Here is a 22,891-nt window from a genome sequence, read left to right on the forward strand (position 1 = left end):
TCCCAAGGAATTCTTAACACCACAGGGAGAAGTACCAATTCACAGGACCATAAAAATTTATGGCACAGAAGGAGACCATTCAGCCCATTGTGTCTGTGCCAGCCAAAAAAGAGCTATCTAGCCTAATTCCACTTTCAAGCTCTTGATCCGTAGCCTTGTAGGTTACAGCACTTCAAGTGCATATCCAAGTACTTCATAAATATGGTGAGGGTTTCTGCCTCTACCAACCTTTCAGGCAGTGAGTTCCAGACCCCCGCCACCCTCTGGGTGAAAAGATTTCTCCTCAACTCCCCTCTAATCCTTTTACCAATTACTTTAAATCTATGGCCCCTGGTTATTGACCTCCCTGCTAAGGGAAATAGGTCCTTCCCATCCACTCTATCTAGACCCCTCATAATTTTATACACCTCAATTAAATCTCCCTTCAGCCACCTCTGTTCCAAAGAAAACAACCCCAGCCTCTTTCCTCATAGCTAAAATTTTCTAGATCTGGCAACATCCTCATAAATTTCCTTTGTACCCTCTCTAGTGCTCTAGCTGTGGCCTAACTAATGTTTTATACAGTTCTAGCATCACCTTCCTGCTCTTATATTCTATGCCTTTGCTAATAAAGGAAAGTATCTTGTATGCCTTCTGCAGTAACCAAATTAATGTCATACTTTAGTTTATGTTAGAATATGTATAATGTAGCACCAGTGTACAGGGTGGAGGTAGCGAATTAATTCATGCCCTGAGTTAAACGGTAGATAGGTCTGTATTTATTGTATTTATCCAGCTAAACTCTAAAGACAAGTACTGAGATGATGGGAACTTAAACTGCGAAGCCAGCTGCAGAGTCTGGCTCATGGGAAGATTGGGGAGGATGCCTATTCGGCCAGGCAGGATAGCACGCATACAAGATAACATACATAAGAATTAAGTGATGAGTCGGCCTTCGCTTGTTTGTGAAGCTACAACATGGTTGTCTAAAAGGCAAAATGGCTTACCTTACAATATGCTTGCCTTGCAGAAGTAACATGAGCAGGTTACAAGGTCAGAATCTGTGCTTTGCAGAGATAATTCGGACCAGTAGGCCGATTGAACAAGAACTGTTATCTTATGAAAACATGTTACTGAGCAGGCTACAAGAATAGATAAGAAGAAGGCCACAATGATAGAGGAGTTGGAATAAGTCAAACAAGCAAAAAACATGATTAACTGCGGAATATGGGGAGAAGCGTAAAAATGTCATGCGGTAGAAGCAATGGATATAATGGAATACTAGAGGCTATGATTGATAGATTTGTACCCGCCCCTAGGGCAGGATATGACTGATAAGAATATGTATAAAAATGTAACTCACTAAACTTTCGGTGGAGTCGGATCCGAGAACGGTCTCGGAAGGTTCTCCCCAGGCCTGTGAATAAAGACTGTTTTGAACCTCCAATTGAAGTCTGTCATCCGTACGTAGCTGAGCGTCGACTTTGTATATCATTTAGTCCGCTCCGCGGGAAAAGGGTTAAGTGTCGACTTGGCATATCACCAGGTCCACTTTCCGGATACATCAATTGGCGTAGTCGGCAGGATCGTAGACACTGGCTGGTCCCACGGGAATGTTGAGCTAGAAAGGGTGAGTATGTTTAAATTACCACCCATAAATTAGAAAGTTCAGAACGTCCTGTGAGAATCGGTAGGTCTGCGATTAAAAGGACATAGGGAGACAGACTTGAGAAAGGGGTGCAGTCTGGTAAGCTGGGAAGGTGGCAAATCCTCTAAGCCGGGAAGGTGGCAAAATTCTCTAAGCCGGGGAGGCGGCAAAATCCTCTAGGTCAGATAGGCGGCTAACTAGGCGGTAAAGTCCTATGAATATTGGATCCTTGGGAGTCACGGGGTGATCGACACAGACAAAGGTGGTTGACTATCCCAAACACCTAGCCTGAGCCTGAATTAAGAAGACGTAGTCCCACGCGATGGCCAAGATCATGTAGGTGTAGGGAACTATAAACACCACAGGATCGTGATCCCGTGACGAGTGAGTGTGTGCAAAATAAGTGTGTGTGGGTGAATGATAAAGTAACATAAGAACCATTGAGAAGTAAGTCAGAAGTTATATAGAATGCCTAAAAAGGATTTTGAAATAAAGGAGGAGGGACCGTCCCCTTGGGGTGATCCCGACTCTGTCACTCGCTATGTAGCGGATAAAAATCAGAAACTTATTGAGACCATGAAAAAGAAAGGGTGGGATCCCGAAGACAGCACGGAAGGACAAAGGGCTTGGTGGAAGGGACAAACCAAAGATAAAGAGAGAAAAGGGGGAATGGTAATCTTAGCTTGTTACCAGAAACAATGTAAGGAATTGAAACAGAAGGGAGAGATAATGAAGGAAAATTATCTAATTTGCAGGCTAACCAATCTGAAAACTCAGCAAAGGAAGGGAAAAAACAAGGATTTGGAAAGCCAGGCAAAGCTACTGAGTCACCGATTTAAAAAGGAGAAAAAAAAGATAAATTTAAACTTTACCGACATGGAAGTTATTAACGTCTGTGCCGAGACAAATAAAACACAAGATTGCTGAGTGACAGGAACATTAAAAAAATACTGGAATTTCAGTTTGTATGAGAATGTGTGTGTTAAAGTGTGAAAGTTTTCCTGACTATGAATGTTGAAGAAGTTACAGTTTCTTTTGTCTGAAAGTCTGTCTTTAAAAGAAAGATTCTGTTATGTGTGGTTTAGCTCCACCCACTTCTCTGTTAAAAACATTTAAAACATTTGTCTTGTCTTGGATTTTGGAAGTTTTAAGAATGCGCGAATAAGATTGTGCCCCCAGAATTGAAAAAAATTACTACAATTTAAGTTAAGCAGGTGTGTAAAAACTGAGAAGAGCAACAAAAAGTTTGTTTAACAAAAGATTAAGTTTCAGTCTAAGATTTAACCTTGGAGTCGTGGTTACTATGGTGAAATCTTCCAAAGCAGTTTGATTTGATTTATTTAAATGTGAAAAACTAATTTTTCTCCAGTTATATTCAATGTTTTTACAGTATTTTGGAAAGACATCTGAAGAAAGGACGATAAGAAATATGACGTAATTTACTGTTTTCTGCAAGAATGTGCTATTTAATTTTGTTTTATCTGTTCACTGTTTTACAAAAGATAAGCTTCAGCCTTGAAGTTACAGTTGCCAATGTGCTTGGGAGAAAATGAATTTGAATGTTTACAAGGAATGAGTGATTGTTTCTTTGTTAATGTGGCTTCTTTCTTTTTTTCAAGTGATACTGGTTAGTTAAAAAAAATTGATCTGGATTAAATTGGAGTTATGAGGTTAATTAACCTATTAAAACCAAACTTTCATTGTGGCCATGGTGAAATTCTGGTTGGTGTAAATTTGTGTAGACTGCATTGAATAAGATAACTCCGCGAGAACATCCGATAGAGGCAGGTCCCTCTACAATATTTAAGTGTTCATGTTTAGTTAAAGTGCAAAAACACAACTGTCTTTTTGATCGGGAAAGTTTTTGTGTTGTAGTTTACGTGAAGTGATGCAATTGCGTGCATCTGATAATGTTTTGCTCCACCTTCAAAAGCCTGCAGAGGAGTTAACCCTTTCCACTGACAGTTGTTTAAGTTCACCAAGCAACAACTTTAGAATGAAATTTAAAGATATTGGACATTATTAAATTTAAGTTTCTTAATTTTAAGTTAATATTTCCCCAGTGACAGAAGGAAATTTATGATTTGATAAATTAACCCCTTGGGCTCTAAGCAGAGTCACAATGGATTATCTTCTTTCTTTTGTTATATGGAAGTTATCTTGTAAACTAATTGCAGCACCATCTCAAACGGCTGGAAGGCTGCTTGGGAGGCTATCCTGTTACCCAAAGATAAATCTATACAGATAGTTATGGGAATGGAAGGAGAGGAACGCTGTTGCACCAGTGAAGAGGAATTAGAGTATATAGACAAAATCAGGGAATTACCTTTGACGGAAACAGACTTAGAGCTATATGTGGATGGGTCCTGTAAATATGTTAACGGAACACCACGAACAGGTTTGGGCTGTGGTAAAGGGAGACAGCACTGTCCAGAGGGAAGGAAGATTACCAGGGGATAGTTCAGCACAAGTTGCCGAGTTAACAGCATTGACAGAGGCATTAAAATTGGCAGCAGGAAAACAGGTGAATATCTATACCAATAGCCGCTATGCTTTTACATAGAAACATAGAAGATAGGAGCAGGAGTAGGCCATTCAGCCCTTCGAGCCTGCTCTGCCATTCAATGAGATCATGGCTGATCATCCAAATTCAATACCCTGTCCCTGCCTTCTCCCCATATTCCTTGATCCCTTTAGCCTTAAGAAATATATCCAACTCTTTCTTGAATATATTTAATGAACTGGCCTCCACCGCCCTCTGTGGCAGAGAATTCCACAGGTTCACCACTTTCTGGGTGAAGAAATTCCTCCTCATCTCAGTCCTAAATGGCGTACCCCTTATCCTTAGACTATGACCCCTGGTTCTGGACTCCCCGGCCATCAGAAACATCCTTCCTGCATCTAGCCTGTCCAGGCCTGACAGAATTTTATAGGTTTCGATGAGATCCCCTCTCAATCTTCTAAACTCCAGTGAGTATAAGCCCAATCGACGCAATCTCTCCTCATACGTCATTCCTGCCATCCCAGGTATCAGCCTGGTGAATCTTTGCTGCACTCCTTCCATGGCAAGGACGTCGTTCCTCAGGTAAGGTGACCAAAACTGCACACAATACTCAAGGTGCGGTCTCACCAAGGCCCTGTACAACTGTAGCAAGACATCCTTCTTCCTGTACTCGAACCCTCTTGCTACGAAGACCAACATACCATTTGCCTTCTTAAATGCCTGCTGCACCTGCATGCTTACCTTCAGTGACTGGTGCACAAGAACACCAAGGTCTCTTTGCACTTCCCCTTCTCCCAATCTATTGCCATTCAAATAAAAATCTGCCTTCCTGTATTTGCCACCAAAGTGGATAACCTCGCATTTATCCACATTATAGTGCATTTGCCATGTTTCTGCCCAATCACCCAACTTGTCCAAATCGTACTGGAGTTTCACGACATCCTCCTCACAGCATACCCTCCCACCCAGCTTTGTGTCATCTGCAAATTTGGAGATATTACATCCAATTCCCTCGTCCAGATCATTAATATATATTGTGAACAGCTGGGGTCCTAGGACCGATCCTTGCGGTACCCCACTAGTCACTGCCTGCCACTCGGAAAACGACCCGTTTATTCCAACTCTTTGCTTTCTGTCTGCCAACCAGTTCTCTATCCAAGTCAATACCTTGCCCCCAATCCCATGTGCCTTAATTTTGCACGCTAATCTCTTATGCGGGACCTTATCGAAAGCCTTCTGAAAGTCCAAATACACCACATCCACTGGTTCTCCCTTATCTATTTTACCAGTTACATCCTCAAAAAATTCCAGTAGATTAGTCAAGCATGATTTACCTTTTGTAAATCCATGTTGACTTCGTCCGATCCTGTCACTGCTTTCCAAGTGCTCTGCTATTACATCTTTTATAATGGACTCTAGCATTTTCCCCACTACCGATGTCAGGCTTACCGGTCTATAATTCCCCGCTTTTTCTCTACCACCTCTTTTGAATAGTGGGGTAACATTAGCTACCCTCCAATCCATGGGTACTGTTCCAGAATCTATCGAGTTCTGGAAGATGACCAGCAATGCTTCTACTATTTCTAGGGCCACTTCCTTAAGTACCCTGGGATGTAGATTATCAGGCCCTGGGGATTTATCGGCCTTTAGTCCCATCAATTTTCCTAACACCATTTCCCTACAAATACTGATTTCTTTCAGTTCCATCCTTTCATCAGACCCTATGCTCCCTGGCATCTCTGGGAGGTTATTTGTGTCCTCCTTTGTGAAGACAGAACCAAAATATGTATTTAGTTGGTCTGCCTTTTCTTTGTTCCCCATTATAAATTCCCCTGATTCTGACTGCAAGGGACCTACGCTTGACTTCACCAATCTTTTTCTCTTCACATATCTACAAAAGCTTTTACAGTCAGTTTTTATGTTCCCTGCAAGCTTACTCTCATATTCTATTTTCCCTTTCTTAATTAATCCCTTTGTCCTCCTTATTTGAATCCTAAACTGCTCCCAATCCTCAGGATTATTGCTTTTTCTGGCCAATTTATATGTCCTCTCCTTGGATCTTATGCTATCCCTAATTTCCCTTGTTAGCCATGGTTGAGTCACTTTTTTTGTTTTATTTTTATGCCAAACTGGGATGAACAAATTCTGTAGCTCATCCATTCGGTCTTTGAATATTTGCCATTGCCTATCCACCGTCAACCCTTTGAGTGCCATTCCCCAATCAATCCTACCCAACTCGCTCCTCAGACCATCATAGTTTCCTTTATTTAAATTGAGGACCCTAGTCTCTGAGTCAACGACTTCATTCTCCATCTTAATGAAGAATTCGATCATATTATGATCGCTCCGACCCAAGGGGCCTCGTACAACAAGATTGCTAATTAATCCTTTCTCGTTACATAATATCCAGTCTAAGATGGCCTGATCTCTGGTTGGTTTCTCGACATATTGGTCCAGAAAACCATCCTGTAAACACTCCAGGAATTCCTCCTCCACAGTATTATTACTGATTTGGTTGGCCCAATCTATATGTAGGTTAAAGTCACCCATGATGACTGCTGTGCCCTTATTGCACGCTTCTTTAATTTCCCTTTTAATGCCATCCCCAACCTTCGCCTTACTGTTTGGAGGTCTATATACCACTCCCACTAACGTTTTTTCCCCCTTTTGGCAAAGTACATGATTATATGGCAGCTTGGAGTAGAAGGGGGTATATTGCCTTGGGGGACAAACCCTACAGCATGATGGCTTAGTAAAGAGATTGGTAGCCGCTTCGGGGCTACCCATGGAAATGGCGGCAGTGAAGGTAAAAGCCCACCAGTGGGGGAATTCCCCCACGGAAAAGGGAAACAGAGCCTCCGATCGTGCAGCCAGGAAAGTGGTAGAGCAACAGATTGCAGTGGCAAACCAGATCGAAACAGAACCAGAAATGCAGACAGACATAGCTGCTATTACTGCATTACCAGAAGATATAGACCTATCCAAATTACACAAGGAAGTATCCCAGGAGGAGAAGCAACTATGGGAACAAAAAGGTGCAAAAGAGAGGACAGGAGGAATATGGAGGAAAGAGCAGCAAATATGTACACCAAGCTGTATACAACAAGAATTAATGGGATTGTACCATGGTAGACAACACACAGGTATATCCAATATGTTAAGCAACCTCCAGCGATGCTGGTGGTGGCCCGGAATGAAACAAGCTGTGGACAGATTCTGTAGACACTGCCCCATATGTGCACAGTATAACATAGGGAAACCTGTCAAGGTAAAGTGGGGACACCAGCCAAGACCAAGAGGCCCATGGGAGAAGTTGCAGATAGACTTTACTGGACCTTTACCAAAATCAAAGGGAAAAATGTACTGTTTGGTAATAATAGATCAATTTACTAGATGGGTTAAAGCATTCACCACTCGAGATTGTACGGCAACAACAGTAGCACGAATAATGGCAGAGGGGGTAGTACCACGATGGGGGGTCCCGCTGCAGATTGATTCAGACCAGGGAACGCACTTTACAGGAAAGGTTATAAAGGAAGCATGCGCATTATTAGGTATCAGACTAAGGTTCCATATACCATACCACCCTCAGAGTTCAGGGATGGTGGAAAGGATGAACTGGACTTTGAAATTATCCTCAGCTAAAGCAATAGAAGACACAGGGAAGGGATGGGCAGAGTTACTGCCAAGTATATTGATGAGACTTAGAGCAACTCCGAATAGAACTACAGGGCTGACACCTTTTGAACTAATGACTGGACGAGCAATGACACTGCCGGAAGGAGTCGCGACCGGGGGTGAGGATGTCGGGCCCCTGAAGGATAGAATTAGGAGATTTATTAAACAATTGTGTACGCAATTACACGCTCTCAGACATGAGGCCAAAGACCAACAGATTATACGGGATCTAGAACAGGATACACGGGACAACCAGAAGGAGGTTCCAGCAATAGGTAGCAAGGTGATGGCAAAAATAATACCAGCCAAACCAGGGTTAGCATCTAGATGGTCAGGACCCTACGAGGTATTGATGAACAGCGACACATGCGCTTGTATAGATGAGTCCGGAACAGGTAAAGGAAGGTGGAAGCACTGGATTCAGTTAAAAATATATAACAAGGACAATGAGTAAGCCAGAGATGGTGCCTTTTGAGGAGAGCGAGGAGTATGCTAGAAGGTATAACGAATGGGAAGGGGATTTACTACATATATCAATGATAGGGCTGTGCGTGATGTTAATGTTATACACCGTGGTTTGCATCTTCAAGTATATCTGGAAACAGGGCCACAGACCAAGAAACGAACAAGATGTACAACATCTCGAACTGATAGAGCAAATAAGAATAGAATAATTCTAACCGACTGGTGACGACTGGCCCCTTTGTCTATCTTTACAGGAAAGATAAACTCGTAGGAAGATGAAGTAGAGCATCGTTCGCGCGTTCATCGGGATTCTATGGCTAAGTATAAGCGCTGAGTCTAGTGGAAGGCGCGAGCAACTCGGGATGTTATGGTTAAGTATATGCCCTGAGTCTGTAGTGGGACTTCTGATGCTCGTTGGTATTGACCAGACTTCAAACGTTATTATCATCCAGAATGGAATCAAGATGCCAACTAACGATACGCCGTCGTTAGAATGGGGAGCGGCTTCAGGAGACGGATGCGATATGACTGTGTACTATGATTATTGTGAACACGAAAATACGACTAATGGGACTTTGTATATCCAGGCCAGAGAGGGTGAAGGGATTAAAATAGGGTGTCTATGTACTAAAGACAATGTTCAAATAACCCCAAAGTTTCAATTAGGAAAAGGAAAATTTGTAGATCTAGGGTTCGGATTCGACAAAGCGGTTGAGATTATACCAAATATTGTAGGGATCCCATATCTGGGACAGAGTTCGAATACACTGAATTGGCCCAAAATAGGTAAAAGACATAGGGGAATGATAGGATGTTTTAATGTGGAGCACAAAGAGAGACCCAGGCAAGGACAAATACTACAGATGGAAATCAGGGGAAGAACAGAGGAGATTAGGTTATAAAGGAAAAGCGACGAGCATAAAAATACCACAACCCCACTAGCTTGCCCATCAATGGAAAAAGGAGCAGCAGGGGGTTTAATAATAAGAAAAACACAAGATGAGGTGTATTTTAGTGTGACACATAGGCCTAGAAATTCGGTGGCACCCCGTTTGGACTCCGGACGGAGCCGCTTGCGCCAGCCCGATATTCAGTTTCAGCACCCCAAACGGAAGCGGGTCTTAAAGGGGAGGGGCCTGCACCAGCGCGATCAGAGATCGTGAGTGCCGGCAAAAGAGCCCGGCACCGAGGAGAGGTGCCGGGCTCTTGGGATACAGCTGGCACTGCCCGGGGAGGCGGAGTCAGGAGGCCGGGGATGGCGGCGCGAGGAGGTGCTGGCAGGCGGCCAGCAAAAAAAATGGCTGCCCTGCACCTCCCCTTTAATTAGCGCCACTACCGCCGCAGGTTGGCCCCCCTGAACCGGTCACAGATTGCGACCGGCGTTACAGCGGGGGGGCGCGACCCAATATCGCGATCGGGGCGGTAGCGGGGTGCTGCGCACACCGATGATGTCATCAGTGGCAGCGCAGCGCTACAGGCTAACACCGCCATTAGCGCCCCGCTAAATTTCGGGGGGGCGTGACCAGTGGTGCTAAAGCCACTAAGTGCCTTCTTTGGGCACTAACTGATGGTGCAGCCCACCGAATTTCTAGGCCATAGAGTTATTAAGCTTGCCATTAATATGAGTACTTTTGAGATGCCCGCGATGTGTAACAATCATACAAAATAATTATGGAACTCCCTGTGGGTAAAACAATTAGAGGATCCACAGGGAAAATCTATCTTACAAAGACGTAAGAAATGGGGAGTATTGGAAATGGCCAGAGCAGGGTATGCGGCTGGGTTAGCAACAGTTAATAGCTTGGACATAGAAGGAGTAAATTAAGGAGTAGAAGAACTACAAGCAAAAATAGAGAAGTTACTAAAGCAAGCCACTGGAAATAGCCAGCAAATGGCATTGGCAGGAAAACAAATTGTTTTGATTTCTTTTTGGGTTCAATAAAGACTCATTTCTGAAAGAGAATGTTGTTTAATCTAAAGTCCAAGACTTTCTACAGCTTTTTACAGAACACACTATGCTGTGATGCATCTAGAATGAAACTGAAAGTAAAACTCCTCTGGACTGCTTGTCTCTCACATGACCTCTGCTGGTCAGGCACAAGTAATCAAAAACACAGACAAATATGCTGTAAGGCATAAGTAATCAAACACAGACAAATATCATCACTATTTGCTGATATCATTACACAAATGACAACACAATTGTTGGGGGTGGAAGGGATAGTGGACCCCCCATGCAAAAACAATTAATACAATTATTGATCAGATCAGCAATGCATCACGCCAAACCCATAAGGAATTGATATGTGCTATGTATGGCTTATGGCTATTGTCGAATGTTCAGCATAACATGAAGCAAATAAATAATGGACAGATCCCTGATTGGATTACTAATGAGGATCTGGAACCTTGGATTGACACAAATAAAAGCCTATGCAAAGGGCGTAAAATAGGACAAGTATACCAGGCAGGCAATTATCTGACCCCATGGACTAAGGTGATTGGCTTTGTACTGGCCATCTCACAACTCCCAGAAGAGGGACATCCCCTATACGACGTGATTAATATAGGAGAGATACAAAGGGAGAGTTGGGTTAAATATCATGATGTCCCTACCAAGGCAATTTGGGAAAGGGATGAAGATAATAACCAGAAGAATGGAACCTTAAGGGGGGTGGTAATGGACAGGTGCCACCACAAGGGAAGGGCATGGGTGTGCACACACCCTCCCACCGAGGGAGACACAGCCGAGTGCGGGTTTACGAAAACCACCAATTGCACCCTTGCGGTACACCCAAGGGGGATACACCGAACAAGGGTAGCACCGAAGAACAACGGGACATTTTGTGTCACCACAACTGAACAGAAATATGAATGTCAAGATCTGACTTGTCCCATTCCCCAACCAAACTTTTGTTTCTATCCAAAGATATCTACACAGACAGGGCACCAATATATACACCCACCAAGACTACAGGAAGAGAAAACCTGGTCACTTAATAATATGGGACTTAATAAAGAGGTTGAAACTTATGTCATACCAGAGCCCAAGGCAATTCCTAAGTTAGAGGAAGAAGAAGCTTGGAAGAAATGACAACAGGAAACAAAGGAAATTTTAAAGTATTATCATAGAATAGAAGAAGACTTAAAGAAACAACAAAAAGGCATCAGTAAAACATTAGCAGAAACTCCTTGGTACAATAAGATCTGGAACTGGGGCTAAATGTTGATATACATCCCTGGATGAGGATCATATCACACGTATTGGTAGTTGTGCAAGGCACCATATTAATGATCCTTTTTGTTATTACTTTGTGGATATTGCCGGTGGTGAAAGAACTGAAACCTAGCACAAGCCGTAACCAAACAAATAACGAAGGAAGGAGAGAAAGAAAGACTGTTGCTAACCACTAACAAACAAGGGGTAGGACGTGAGAAGAATTATTATGAAAACTGTGTTTAGGATTGTGGAAGTATGAGTACTAGACACCCTGGGCTGGTACCATGAAGGCGACGGGAACTCATAGCAAACAATTTAAACTGTAGCATATTGGCCATATTGGGTCAAGGTGACCAATGGGCCATAAGGGGGGACTGCAGTAACCAAATTAATGTCATACTTTAGTTTATGTTAGAATATGTATAATGTAGCACCAGTGTCCAGGGTGGAGGTAGTGAATTAATTCATACCCGGAGTAAAATGGTAGATAGGTCTGTATTTATTGTATTTATCCAGCTAAACTCTAAAGACAAGTACTGAGATGATGGGAAATTAAACTGCGAAGCCAGCTGCCGAGTCTGGCTCATGGGAAGATTGGGGAGGATGCCTATTCGCCCAGGCAGGATAGCACGCATACAAGATAACATACATAAGAATTAAGTGATGAGTCAGCCTTCACTTGTTTGTGAAGCTACAACATGGTTGTCTAAAAGGCAAAATGGCTTACCTTACAATATGCTTGCCTTGCAGAAGTAACATGAGCAGGTTACAAAGTCAGAATCTGTGCTTTGCAGAGATAGTTTGGACCAGTAGGCCGATTGAACAAGAACTGTTATCTTATGAAAATATGTTACTGAGCAGGCTACAATAGATAAGAAGAAGGCCACGATGATAGAGGAGTTGGAATAAGTCAAACAAGCAAAAAACATGATTAACTGCGGAATATGGGGAGAAGCGTAAAAATGTCACGTGGTAGAAGCAATGGATATAATGGAATATTAGAGACTATGATTGATAGATTTGTACCTACCCCTAGAGCAGGATATGACTGATAAGATTATCTAAAAATTGATTAGCGCCCGCGGGGTGCTAAAAATAGCGCCCCGGAAAAATTAGCATCCCCGCGCCGGAAATTGAGTGGTTGCGCCCCAAGGGGGAAGTGGGACGCTACTGGAAACATCCCGCCTCCCTCTTGGGGCACTGTGAGTCAATATTGCGGCGTTATGTGCCGCAGCACCACACGCTGCGGCTCGCCGCGGTATTGCAAACCTTCCTCCCTTTCTTAAAGGGGAGGGGCCTTGTGCAGCGCGACCTGGGGCCCAGCTGGGCCCCCGCGGATCAGGAGTGCAGGCAAAAGAGCCCGGCACTCGAGAGAAGTGCTGGGCTCTTGGAGCGCAGCCAGCACTCCGCGGGTGGGGGGTGGGGGGCGTTTCAGGAGGTTTGGGATGGGAGCGCAGGCAGGTGCTGGCAGGCGGCCAGCAAATAAAATGGCCACCCCGCACCTCGCCTTTACATTTGCTCCTCCCTGGCCACAGGTACGCCCCCCTGACCCCGTCGGACATAGCGACCGGCGGAAAGTCAGGGGGCACTCCTGAAGATGGTGGCCGTGGCTTGAGCGGGGCGCTGTGCATGCCAATGTTGTCATCGCCAGCGGCGCAGCACCGCAGGGCGCTACTGGTTAGCGCAACCACTAACCTCCCAATGAATTTTGCAGGAGGCGTAGGCAGTGCCGCGCCGGGCGCTAGTTGGTTTGCGTCCTGTTAGCGCCCTCTTAAGGCACTAATGGGAGGCACAACCAACTGAATTTTTCCCCCATGTATAAAAATGTAACTCACTAAACTTTCGGTGGAGTTGGATCTGAGAGCGGTCTCGGAAGGTTCTCCCCAGGCCTGTGAATAAAAACCATTTTGAACCTCCAATTGAAGTCTGTCATCCGTACGTAGCTGAGCGTCGACTTTGTATATCACTTAGTCCGCTTCGCGGGGAAAGGGTTAAGTGTCGACTTGCCATATCACCAGGTCCACTTTCCGGATCCATCACCTTCTTAACCGCCTTATCTACCTGTCCTGCTACTATCAGAGACCGGTGTACATGTGCTCCATGGTCCCTCTTTTCCTCTACGCTGCTCAGTATCCTACCATTTATTGTGTATTCCCTTACCTTGTTTACCCTCCCCAAATGCATTACCTCACACTTCTCTGGATTGAATTCCATTTGCCACTTTACTGCCCACCAGACCAGTCCATTGATATCATCCTGTATTCTACAGCTTTCTCTCTCACTATCAAGCACAGGGCCAATTTTTGTATCATCTGCAAACTTTGTAGGATTTCGCAATAATTTCAAAATTTTCTATAGCTCCGAAGATTATGTTTTTGATTAAAGATAAACCTGGGTAGAATATACCTTTAAAAACCCAGGGATCAAAATGGCCGTCAGACCTCGTGGCAGAAGACAAAAGACAGTCTCTCTTCAAAGCATGGGCTGACAAAAAGGACTTGAAAGGCAACCTGTGTGTCTGTGAAAAAGGAAAATCAAAGATGGCTGTCCGGCCTCGTGGCAAAAGACACAACACAGCCTGTGTGCATATGGAAAGGAAAATCAAAGATGGCTGACAAAGGATTTAGAAAAAACCCCAGCCTCTGAAGCAATGAGGCATTTAAACTGTCAATCAAAGGCAGTTTAGGGAGTTTCACCGCAGGACAATCGATGTTTGTTTACAGGAATTCTACAATGTTGACACAAAGGCTTAACCACTTAAAGCTGTCAATCAATTGCGGTTGCACTGACCACAGGACAATGGCTTTGTTTACACTAACATCCAAGGGCTGTTTACCCAGCAATTAAGGAAACAGACAATTTTTTTTCAAACTGAGACAGCTTTATTCAACCCAGTTTAAACAAATGGGTAATTCATCCAAACCCCATCACAGTCAATGGGGGCAGTTTGGATCCCTTTTGTTTAGCCTAGATACATCCAGATTTGGGCGCAAAGATTTCGGCTCCAAATGGGGTATAAAGATAGCTTCTCAGGAAGCCATCTCTCTCTCTCTCTGCCGACTCACCTCCATGCTCTGCCTACAGAAGAACAGCTCAACAAGCCTGCCCAAAGGAGTGGAATACCAGCAGTTACTTTTAAACACTGGGGTATCTCCATTTCAGGGGGGTGAAGAATCTAAGACTGCAAGGGCATGGAGCAGGTGTTCTCTGGTGAGCATAGATTTTCTGACCCATTACAAGGCAACTTAGATAAGTATTTAGGGGTGGGAATTAAGGGGAATTATTGTTAAATTGTGATTTTAGTCAATTTTCCCTCGTTGTGTCCGTTCTCTCCTCCCCTATTAAGTAAGAGTGTTGTCCTAAGCAAAGGTGCTGTAGTAAGCAAAGTGTACTGTATTAAAGGTTTGCTGCACTAGTTAAAAGTGCTGTATTTAAGTAAAAGAGTGTTGTACTAAGCAGAAGGGTGCTGTAGTAGACACAGAGGGCTAGATTTTCAGTTGCTTGCGCCAGCAGTTAGCGCCTTAAGAGAAGTGATTTTCGGGCGCTATTCGTGTAGCGCCCGGGCGCAGCGCAGTTTGCGCCCCGCCCCAAATTAAGTTGCCCGTTAGCGCCGGCGCAAAGTTTAGCGGCCGCCCGGATGCGCGCGCAGAAAATGACGTCACATCCTCGTGCAACGCCCTTTGGCCGCCCCGAATCCAAACTTCAGTCGGACCGCCCCATTCTGCAGCTGGCGTCCAGAGCATTTGTAAAATGGAACGCAACACACCCTGGGGAGCGCAAATTAAAGGGCACTCCTCCTGCACTATAAACGGCAGTCTGCATGTGTTGTGTGGAATGATCCAGTGTGTTGTTGTGAACGGTTGTTCCTCCTCCTCCTCCTCCTCCTCCTCCTCCTCCTCCTCCTCCTTCCATCATCATCCTCCTCCTCCTCCTCCTCCTCCTCCTCCTTCCATCATCATCCTCCAACACATGCACCCTTTCCCTTTAAGAGCTCACTGGCACCAGAGTGTCTGCCGTGCGCTGCGCCCGAGCTTGGATGCTGCGCTCTGCACCGCCGGCTTAGCGCCTAAAGATAGTAGTGGAACGCCTCTTTTAGCGCTCCACCAACATCTTAGGGCGAAGCCACTGAATTTCCGGCAACGGGGCGCTACTTTGGGGCGGGCGCTAACTTCGGGCGGGCGCTAAGGTTAGCGCCCCAAAACTGTCTATACTGAAAATCTAGCCCTAAGTGTACTGTGAGAAGTAAAGTGTTGTATTTAAGTAAAAGAGTGTTGTACTAAGCAGAAGAGTGCTGTAGTGGACACTAAGTGTACTGTGAGAAGTAAAGTGCTGTATTTAAGTAAAGGAGTGTTGCACTAAGCAAAAGCGTGCTGTAGTGGACAATAAGTGTACTGTATTTAAGTAATAGTGCTGTATTAAGCATAGGAGTGTTGTATTGATTATTTTCAATTTATTTCTTTTTATTTCAATAAATACTGGTCTGTTTTGCACCCAACCACGAGTCTCGTTTCTGTCGACATCGCTGCTGAATACGTCCGGTGGTCAGAACCAGGAAAGGGGAGCGATTTGAAACCGCGCGGGGCTCTGGAGCAGCTCAGAGACTTTTGACTGGCAAGAGGCAATAACCCCAAACCCCCCTCTCAATTCCTACAAAATGGCAACATCGGCAGGACCGTCGGCAACGGTATGCGATGTAGCAGACGATGGTTTGTGTCTGGAGAGAGCAGCAGTTATTGGATTTCTTTTTATCCCAATGGTTTGTTTGTGGTTAGGTGCCCGCAGGCTTGGGGAAGTTACCCGCCGGCTTAGGGAATCTAGAGCAGAGAGTTGGGATAGTCAAGGGAGGTTGAAGAATGCCAGGCCAAGATAGAGTGCCTGGTGGTCAAGTTTAGCGAGGTACGAAGCAGAGTACCTGAAGTGCCTAGTTGCAGAGGCCAAGAGAAATGAGATGAGGGTGCGGGAGGAGAACGCCCACCTCATACAAGAAATAAAAGAGCAGGAGGAAAAGATTAGGGAGATAAAGGCAGCATATAAGCTAGCCTGCGAGCAAGGGTTTGAGGAAGCAGATCATGGTCCCTGTAGGACAGAGATAGAAAGCTTGAATATGGCTTTAAAGAGGGCAAAGGGGATGATATGACTGATCAGCCCGAAGGCAGGCCTGAGCTTTCAGGAGCTCTGGCTGCAAAGGGGGGTGGAGGATGAGGTGGTAGAGACAGGAATTTCCACCCCCCCCCCCCGGGTTGAGTCACTATTGGAGGCAGTGCGGCCTCTTCTGACTGGCCAGGGGAGAGTAGCAGCTACCACTGGTGCTTTGACCCCATCTGCCCCATCCACTCCCAGCAATGGCTAGAGCCAGCGTAACCTGTTGACCTGTGTCCCCGCGAAAATGCTGAGGGGAGCAGGCCCTATGTTGAGATGGGGGTGAAGACGGGGCAGGGCAGATATTCGGTGGACACTGGAGCCTCCAGCATGGTGGTCCACTCGGAAGACCTGACCAATTCACCCCGGCCTAACAAGGTCCCATTTAGCTTAATGGGACCCACAGGGAAACAGGCAGCTGGGAGTGAATCTGAGGTCAGAAATCCCCAGCCCACAGTGGGTACAAGCTCACAGGCTGCACAGGCAGACACTGTGGCTTGTGTTAGGGAAGGAGCCATTCATGACCAGTGCAAGCTGTTTAAGCAGGGGGACAGGGAAGGAGAGTTCTGGGACCCCTGTAGAGCCGGCCCGGTAGCAACAATCCGGGACAAGGGAGGCACACAGGGGATAGCTTTGGCCCTGGACCAAAAGCAGGTCCAGGCCCAAGATTCCACATTTAAGGCCGCCCTGGTGAGGGAAAAGGATTTTGAACAGGATTACTGGCAGGCTGCCAGTTGTATCAAACAATGCAGGTTGTTTGAGCCGGGGGCAGGGAAACAGGCAGCTGGGATTGTACCTGAGATTAGAAATCCACAGCCTGCAGCGCGTACACACACACAGACTGCACATGCAGGCGCAGTCGTGTGCATGAGAGGAGAAGTTCCCCAGCACTTGGCCCAAGCGATTCTCCCTCTCTTGTGGGACTCCGGGGAGGAGCCTGAACCAGATTTTAGACCTGAAGGGGAAGGCTCTCAGCCACCGGCAGCCAGTGGCAAAGGATTGCCTGGCCCCAGCCCAGGTTTGTGAAGGGAGGGACCCGAAGGAGGAGGTCCCCAGCCAGCAGGGAGTGTGACCCGAGCTAAGGGTCTGCTCGCCGGGGTAGCCCCACCAGCGACACTCCCTAGGAGATCTCTTTGGGTACCCCAGCCCAAGAAAGTATGGTCATCTGCTTTTCAATGGAATAGGGCAGCCTCCTGAGTCAGGGAGAAGCCAAAAGGCAGAAGTCCCCAACCAGCAGCCATAAGCTGCGAGGGACGGCAAGTTGGAATCAGTCCAGCCACATCGCAGGGAGCAGCCTGTGGCAGCCCAATCAGGGATTAGGCTGGCCGCCCTGAGATGGGCGGCGCTTGTATATAGCTTTGTTCAAGTAAGGTGTATAAAGCATTAAGGTAGAACGTGTTAAATTTTAAATTTTATATTGCAATTCAGTAGTGGTAATTATTAGAGTGTAAGTTTTAAGTATAGTACTGTTCCAGAGTGTCTATGTGAGTCAAGGTCGCGGGCCCTGATTACACTCCCCTGCGCCAGGGGACCTGGCTAGATGTTTTTCTTTTAAAGTCTTTTTCAGAGTTCCGGAAGGTACAGAGAACCAGCGTGTCTTTGGATGCTCAAGGAAGGAGCACTCCTAGCCCACGAAGGAAGGGGTCTGCAGGAGGCAGATGCCCACAACATTTAACTGTTATTGGAAATTCGATTAAGATTAAGAGTTTACAAAAAGCTTGTTAATTATTATATATCTTATATTATGTACTGGTCCCAACTCCAAAGGAGATAATGTGTGAATTTAGTTCCTAACTGTAAGATTGTACTACTTGTTTGGAGTTAATTGGAACATATTGTATATGCCTATGAATTGTTGTGTTTGCAGACTGTTAAAATTTAAAATACATTTATGGCTGAAGAATAGTGCCATTTAATAAAGTGTCAGGCAATTGTATTTCAATTAAAAAAAGGGGGGGAAGCTCGTTTTCTTCCATTTATATTTTTAACAGATATGTTTTGGCTTCGTGGTAATCCCATTGAAGATGTAGTATCGTGTTAAAAACTATGTCACAAGTGGTGCAGGGGCATTGGACCCCTCCATGCTTGAATTATTGTGAATACAAGTGGTGCAGGGCATTGGTCCCCTCCGTGTATTGATTATTTAACTAATCTTGTTTTTCTGTCGATAGATGCCTACCGTGTACTGCGATTCTCTCTGGGCAGGAGAGATGGAGGTGTCGGGGGATCAAAGATAGATCTAGATAAGTATAAAGGAAGGTTCTTTGTGGGGGAGTCAGAAATTATTGCTCACCTTTGGACAGGATACTACAAGCAAGTTTTAGTATCCGATGGGGGACTGTAGGATTTCGCAATAATTTCAAAATTTTCTACAGCTCCGAAGATTATGCTTTTGATTAAAGATAAACCTGGGTAGAATACACATTTAAAAATCCAGGGATCAAAATGGCTGTCAGACCTCGTGGCAGAAGACAAAAGACAGTCTCTCTTCAAAGCACGGGCTGACAAAAAGGACTTGAAAGGCAACCTGTGTGTCTGTGAAAAAGGAAAATCAAAGATGGCTGTCTGGCCTCGTGGCAAAAGACACAACACAGCCTGTGTGCATATGGAAAGGAAAATCAAAGTTGGCTGACAAAGGATTTAGAAAAAAACCCAGCCTCTGAAGCAATGAGGTATTTAAACTGTCAATCAAAGGCAGTTTAGGGAGTTTCACCGCAGGACAATCGATGTTTGTTTACAGGAATTCTACAATGTTGGCACAAAGGCTTAACCACTTAAAGCTGTCAATCAATTGCGGTTGCACTGACCACAGGACAATGGCTTTGTTTACACTAACATCCAAGGGCTGTTTCCCAGCAATTAAGGAAACAGACCTTTTTTTTTCAAACTGAGACAGCTTTATTCAACCCAGTTTAAACAAATGGGTAATTCATCCAAATCCCATCACAGTCAATGGGGGCAGTTTGGATCCCTTTTGTTTAGCCTAGATACATCAAGATTTGGGCGCGAAGATTTCGGCTCCAAATGGGGTATAAAGATAGCTTCTCAGGAAGCCATCTCTCTCTCTCTCTGCCGCCTTGCCTCTGTGCTCTGCCTACAGAAGAACAGCTTAACAAGCCCGCCCAAAGGAGTGGAATACCAGCAGTTACTTTTAAACACTGGGGTATCTCCAGTCCAGGGTGGTGAAGAATCTAAGACCGCAAGGGCACGGAGCAGGTGTTCTCTGGTGAGCATAGATTTTCTGACCCATTACATGGCAACTTAGATAGGTATTTAGGGGTGGGAATTAAGGGGAATTATTGTTAAATTGTGATTTTAGTCAATTTTCCCTCGTTGTGTCCATTCTCTCCTCCCCTATTAAGTAAGAGTGTTGTACTAAGCAAAGGTGCTGTAGTAAGCAAAGTGTACTGTATTAAAGGTTTGCTGCACTAGTTAAAAGTGCTGTATTTAAGTAAAAGAGTGTTGTACTAAGCAGAAGAGTGCTGCAGTAGACACTAAGGCCTAGAAATTCAGTTAGGGGCGCCCAGCTCGCCTGGGCGCTGGAATTACCGCTGCGCGTGGAGCCACTTGCGCCAGCGGGAAATTCACTTTCAGCGCCCCAAGTGGAAGCCGGCCGCTAAACAAAGGTTTCGGCGCCCCAATTAGGGCGCTGAAACTGAATATCGGCGTGTAAAGTGCCGCAGCGCCACCCGCTGCGGCACGGCAGCCTGCGGTACTGCAGGCCTTCCTCTCATTCTTAAGGGGGAGGTGCCTGCAACAGCGCGATCCCCGCTCGCGAGTGCCGGCAAATTAGCCCGGCACCAAGGAGAAGTGCCGGGCTCTCTGGAAACAGCCGGCAATGCTGCGGGGGGGGCGGTGTAGGAGGCCGGGGAAGGAGGTGCGGGCAGACGGCCGCCAAAAAAGCGGCCGGCCGCACCTCCACCTTAACTCGCCCCACTACCGGCACAGGTAGGCCCCGTGTACCGGTCACTGTTTGCGGCCAGCGCGGGGGAGGCGGCAGCAACTAAATATGGCCAGCGGGGCGATAGCGGGGCGCTGCGCACACCGATGACGTCATCGGTGGTGGCGCAGCGCTAATGGCTAACGCCGCCATTAGCGCCCCGCTAAATATCGCGGTAGGTTTGCACAGTGGCGCAAAAGCCCTCTTTGGGCGCAAACTGGTGGCGCAGGCCACTGAATTTCTAGGCCTAAGTGTACTGTGAGAAGTAAAGTGCTGTATTTAATTAAAGGAGTGTTGCACTAAGCAAAAGAGTGCTGTAGTGGACAATAAGTGTACTGTATTTAAGTAAAAGTGCTGTATTAAGCATAGGAGTGTTGTATTGATTATTTTCAATTTATTTCTTTTTATTTCAATAAATACTGGTCTGTTTTGCACCCAACCATGAGTCTTGTTTCTGTCGACATCGCTGCTGAATAAGTCCGGTGGTCAGAACCAGGAAAGGGGAGCGATTCGAAACCGCATGGGGCTCTGGAGCAGCTCAGAGACTTCTGACTGGCAAGAGGCAATAACCCCCAAACCACATCCCCATCAATTCCTACAACTTCTTAGTCATGCCCCCTACATTTAAGTCTAAATCATTGGTATATGCCATGAAAAGCAAGGGATCTAGTACAGAGCCCTGCGGAACCCCACTGGAAACAGCCTTTCAATCACAAAAGCACCCGTTGCCCATTATCCTTTGCTTATTGCCACTGAGCCAATTTTGGATGCAACTTTCCCGTGGATCCCATGGGCTTTTATTTTTCTGACCAGTCTGCCATGTGTGACCTTGTGAAATGCCCTGCTAAAATCCATGTAGACAACATCAAATTCGCTATCCTCATCAATCCTCCTTGTTACCTCCTCAAAAAATTCAATCACGTTAGTCAGACACGGCCTTCCCTTAACAAATCCATTGCTCATTCCGTTTTTCTGCATCTTTGATATTTTTTCTTACCCAGTTGTCGCACATTCCATTTGATATAGTGTCTGTTGCTGTTATTTTGAGATGTTAAAGTTATTCAGGTCATTTTTCCTTAAGGAAAGCTGTTTCTATTCTAAATTGTTATCACTAAGTTGTAAAATGTATCAGTAGTTCTCTTCTATAAGGTTAAATATTCTGTTAAATCATTTTGTTGGTGGGAACTGGGTGTGTGGGGGCCAGAAACTAGCAACTTAGCACCACACAATAGAAAGTTGCTATTGTTTTAGTATCTTTACACTGTTCCCTTGGAGATGTGTGTGAAGTATGGAAAGGATTTGCAAGCTGATTAATAGTCTAATGGGCCTCGGCGTGAACACTCCTTCCATGAACATGACCATCTTTATACCAGCCGATAGGCCGGTTAGCCCTACACGCCATAAGGGTTTCTTGGGCTCCCACAACCCATACGATGAGATGGAACCACACACGCCCACTAGCTTTAAAAGCACATACGTCACACACTGCCACCAAGGGGAAGCACAGTGGAAGCAAACAGTAGACACTCACTTGTGTCATGTTTAGTAACTTAAAATTACCATTGATCAGAAACTGAACTGGACCAGCCACATAAATACTGTGGCTACAAGAGCAGGCCAGAGGCTGGGAATTCTGCGGCGAGTGTCTCACCTCCTGACTCCCCAAAACCTTTCCACCATCTACAAGGCACAAGTCAGGAGTGTGATGGAATACTCTCCACTTGCCTGGATGAGTGCAGCTCCAACAACACTCAAGAAGCTCGACACCATTCAGGATAAAGCAGCCCGCTTGATTGGCACTCCATCCACCACCTTCAACATTCACTCCCTCCACCACTGGTGCACTGTGGCTGCAGTGTGTACCATCTACAAGATGCATTGCAGCAACTCGCCAAAGCTCCTTCAACAGCACCTTCCAAACCCGCGACCTCTACCACTTAGAAGGACAAGGGCAGCAGACGCATGGGAACATCACCACCTACAAGTTCCCTCCAAGCCACACGCCATCCTGACTTGGACCTGTATCGCCGTTCCTTCACTGTCGCTGGGTCAAAATCCTGGAACTCCCTTCATAACAGCATTGTGGGTGCACCTACACCATATGGACTGCAGCGGTTCAAGAAGGCGGCTCACCACCATCTTCTCAAGGGCAATTAGGGATGGGAACTAAATGCAGGCCTAGCCAGCCAGCGATGCCCACATCCCATCAATGAATTAAAAAAAAAATTGCTATGAAGTTGTCTGGCAGGAATGGGCAGTGTCTGGAAGATTTAAGTCAATGGAGGTGAAAGCATATTTGTGAAGGATATACAAATAATG

This window comes from Somniosus microcephalus, chromosome 7 (assembly GCF_052327205.1).
Source record: "Somniosus microcephalus isolate GS21.2 chromosome 7, FLI_Smic_1.0, whole genome shotgun sequence".
NCBI lineage: Eukaryota > Metazoa > Chordata > Chondrichthyes > Squaliformes > Somniosidae > Somniosus > Somniosus microcephalus.